The 4,580-nt window shown below is 53.0% G+C and overlaps 1 pseudogene; it reads right to left on the bottom strand.

The window, feature by feature from the left end:
- Positions 1-1,583: 1,583 nt before the first annotated feature.
- LOC120692611 lies at positions 1,584-2,871 on the bottom strand (annotated as a pseudogene).
- Between the last annotated feature and the right edge of the window lie 1,709 nt (positions 2,872-4,580).

Raw genomic sequence — 4,580 nt, 5'->3', positions numbered from 1 at the left:
CTATTCTGCCAACTCCGGCTGTCTGGACTCCACCTCACCACACGTATGGCCCCGGACCCGCCCCTGCTCGGGAAGGGGTCCGGTGTCGCCACGTGCCCCTCAAGGAGGGACGCTCAGCACTAGTAGCCGGAGGCCCGGACCTCCCCCCTCGAGGGGTCCGGGATCCCCATGTGACTCCCGAACCTCCTTAGTGCACACGCCAGCACTCCGCCCAGGGGGGTCCGGGATCGCCACGTGCTCCGTTACCACTGGCGCTCATATATATGCAAGACCCTGGCCTGCGGGGCCCACGGAACACCACCCCGCCATGTTTGGAAGACTGTACACCTTACAGCGACGACCACGCCGCCTGCTGGGGCTGGCAGGGCGCCGACGCGATCTCCGCAAGACCAAGGATGATACCCAGGACAACTGCCACGCCCGACGCCATGCCCCACAGTGTTCGACCACTGCACCCCCGCGATTCGGGGGAAAGACGACTTCCACGATCCCCTGTACATTGTACACCATCCCTCCTTATGACTATAAAAGGAGGAGGCGGGCTTCCTTTCAAGGGGGACGTCTTTGACATCGCGCAATCAGACCACTCGATAGAACGCAACGCTCAGCTCCACTGGGCACCCGATATTGGCACTCGCCTCAATCAGCTTCTCATCTAGCAGAGACCTGGGAGCTTCCCTCCCTCTCGCCTCGCCTATACCCCCTACTACAGGCACCTCCGGTGCAAGATAATACAGTGCCCTCGCACACCCCCTTGCTGGACGTACGGCCCCGCGGCCGGAACCAATAAACCCGTGTGTTACTTGCCTCTTGCATCAACATCTAGGACGAGGAAACATAGCATTACTAGTTGGGGTCTGGACCGCCGGGTCAGGACACCGACAAGAAGATATGCATATCTGGGGTGCGATCACTACCCACACCACCCCAAATTCTGTATCCATGTACTTCAAATTGGATCACAGGATGCTATCCAGCAAATGCATCCAACATTCCAATTGACAGTACTCAGAATAGGCTATGCCTCTCTTTCACTACCACACGAAAATGCAGAAGAAGAAACACATATGCACCAAAAAATATCGTTGCAACATATTGTATAACCCAAACAAGAACCGGAAAGATGGGTAAACATAGACATTAGCCACACCATTATTGCATAGCATTTGCCATCAGTGCTCGAGAAGCAAGCCCATATGACAACCGAATGAAAAGACCAAACTTTAGTAATCAAGAAGCAAGACGGGCCAAGGATTTTTTTGGTAACAGCAGCATATTTTTCACAAGGTGAAGCATTCCTTAGTCTTGTACCTTAAAGTGAAGCTTTTTAAGAGAAGCAATAGGATGGTAGGGAAATAATTCAGAATACAAGTGGTTGACAAAGAAAAATAACATTTTTCTTCATTGCCCACAAGTTACAGGTACAACAGCTTCTAATAGTACAGTTACAGCACCTTCTAATTGGAAAATGGTAATGTGAAAGCCTGAAGCTACATGAACATAGCTATCATCTACATCTACATCAACAGCATGAAACATGGTAAGAACAATGCCAAATATCATAGATTATTATGCTGCTCAAATTATTAAACTCGACAATAACATCCGTAGAGGTGTACAAAGGCAAATATAGTAGGCTTTCTAGAGGCAAGGTTAAGCTGAGAAAACATTACAAAGCATAGCACAATAACCTAGCTTCTATACAAATGAGGCAAAGGGTGGAAAGCACATCACCATTCACCAATACCACCAAAATATCTGCTTCAGTGCCCAGCCGCTGCAGCATCCTCAACGAGCAACCTCAGCCTCCAGTTTAAGACATCAAGCTCATCCATCCTCTGGGCTCTCCACCGCTTTGCAAGCTCGCTTTCCTCAGCACCCCCACCCACGTTGCCACCATTGATAATCCCGCTAGCCTTTGCCTCCCTCAGGCACTCCTCAAACACATCCAGCACAGCATTTGCCATTCGATGCTCGTTGCTACATGGCACCACCACTTTGTGGTCTCCAATCTCATTGCCAATTCCATTGTTCCCATTCGGGAGAGCAGCCACGGCCTCGGGCTGCTCCTGCACAATAACACCAAATTTGCTGTCAAGGGTGGCACCTTCGTGGTCGCCTAGGTGCCCGCTTTCCTGCTCAAGGTAGAACACATCCTCGCCATTGGAAACATCCGGAAACAAGCCCGGGGCAGAGGAACCAATCCCATTGTAGTCATGGGAGTTGCTATCCCCGACGCATCCGGGGGCAGGAGCTGCGTGCCTCGCGGGTTGGAGCGGCGGCGCTTGTTCCCGGAGGCCCCCGCGCTGGACGCGAAGGGCGAGGTGGCGGCGTTGGCGGGGTCCCAGAGCCTGGAGCAGAGGTGGAACACGTCGCGATCGTGCGGCGCGAGGCGGGCCGGGTCGAGGCCCCCGGCGACGCGCGCGGACACGCTGCGGTACTTGTTCTTGAGGCGGCGGAGCTTCTCGGAGAGCTGGGCGCGGGTGTAGGGCTGGGGCATGGACTCGGAGAAGCGGTCGTAGAAGACGTGAGGTCGCGCGGGAAGACGAGGCCCTGCGCGCCGCAGCCGAGGGCCCTGCAGGAAGCGGAGCTCGTCGGACTCGGACCAGATCCGCTGGAACTTGAAGGGCGGCTGCTGCTGGTCCGATCCGGCGCCGCCAGCGGGCGCGGGGGCGTGGAGCGGGTCGGAGGAGGCCGGGGAGGACGAGGACGGGGGCGAGGAGGACGGCCGCGGGGAGCGGCGCTTGATGGGGAGCTTGCGCGCCCCGGCGGGCGGGGTCGGGTCGGCTGGTGCGGTCGGGTTAGGGTTGGGCGGGACGGGGGCAGGGACCGGAGGGTCTGTTGGCCCGAGGCCATGGCGCGCACGGATCGAGCGCGGGCGGGGCGAGGCCGAGGCGAGGTGCGACGAGAATGAGACGGGACGGGGGGCGAAGTGGCGTGGTGGATTGGGTCGTCGCGCACGGCGCGGCGCGGCGGACGCGGACGGACGGGGGGAGGTGGTGGGATGGGGACGCAGACGGCTGGGCTAGGACGGGACGGCCGGACGGGGAAGTGGGGGTCGATTGGGTTAGGTTGGGGGCGGATTGGTTGGCGACGCCCGGAATCCCTGGGTTTCGGCTGCTCTATCTTCTGTAAAATAGATATTCATCTTTAAAGCCTATTTAGACTCAATTATCTACTATAAATATGTTTAACATTTTGATTGAATTAATTCAACATGTTATTAAACTAATTCAACATTTGACCATCAAATGTTGAAATTGTACAGATAAAATGTTGAAGCTAGAAGCACAAAATGCTGAATTTGGAATGTTGAACGGCAACATTATGGAGCTTCTTCATCGGAGGCGGTGGCGGCGCGAGCGGCGCAGCGCGCGGAGGCGGCGGCGTAGGAAGCAACGCGCGCGGAGCGGGTGTGGGCGGCGGCGGCGGCACTTCCTGCGCGTGGCGGCGTGGCGGGTGTGGACGGCAGCGGAGCGGGGTGCGGGCGCGGGGCACCACACGGGGCGGCGTCGATGCGGGCGGTGGGGAGAGAAGGTTGGGAGAGAAGAGTTTAGGGTTTGAGTAGATCCAATGTCTATTATTGTTTGCACGAATCTTAACACTGAGAGGTAAGTTGGAAAAAATCTTGCGAGGATGGATAGGTTTTCTGGTGTTCTGTCGCCTCTGGACTGTGGCTGGCCTCGTCGGCCCGGTGGGCGAGACCGGCAAGCGTGCTCCTGTGGCTCACTGACACGCGGCCCGGGGGTTTGGGGTGCGGTGCGAGGAGTCGCGCTGGGCTCGTCTTTGGGGAGAGACATGTCTTATGCGGCGTGCAGAACGGGCCAGGAGGCAACTCCTTGGTGGTGACTGGCTTTCATTTGGCCGGTTTTCATGCGATTTTTCTCACGGGATTATGAAATGTGCAAAAAAGAAGATATAAATTTATCTGCTTGAGTGCCCGTCAAAAACCCGTACAAATGTATGCGTCCGTATAGTATTTCTTAGCTAATTAAGTATTTTTGCTACTTAGTACAATAAATAAGATTCATATATCTATTTTTCCCCCGTCATATTTCTTGGCCATTACTTTAGTCTCGTGCAGTAAACACCTTGTGAGGAGTTTTATATTAAATTTTAATAGAATCTAAACAATATCTTTTTGTAAAATGAATCAACTTCTTGTTATTTTCCTTTTAATTATTTAATTGTATCACGGCATCGAACAATATGTATTGATCATAATAATTTCAAGGAAGAAAAACACTAATAAAATATTGAAGCTATTTATTTGTTTAAAGGATTAGAAAAATCAATTTTCGAACTGTCAATTACAAAGATGTTATATATATTTTCCAAACAACATGTTAAACTCAATCATACTTAACAGTTAACAAATGTAAAATTCATTAGAAGTAAAGTTTGTTTGGCATAGCTTCAGTTCTCCTAAACAACTCATAAAGCAGCTTCTCTGATGAACATCTTCTCCGATTTGAAGTTGTTTCGAAATCGTTTGGCGAAACAGCTTCCTGAAGGCGAAGCGATCGAAGCCATGTTTTGTGGCTATATCCTGCTAGTGAAAGCTGAAAGAGCTTCATGAT

Source organism: Panicum virgatum, chromosome 9N (genome assembly GCF_016808335.1).
Source record: "Panicum virgatum strain AP13 chromosome 9N, P.virgatum_v5, whole genome shotgun sequence".
NCBI lineage: Eukaryota > Viridiplantae > Streptophyta > Magnoliopsida > Poales > Poaceae > Panicum > Panicum virgatum.
The sequence above is the reverse complement of the archived record's forward strand: the minus strand, read 5'-3'. Positions and strand labels throughout refer to the sequence as shown.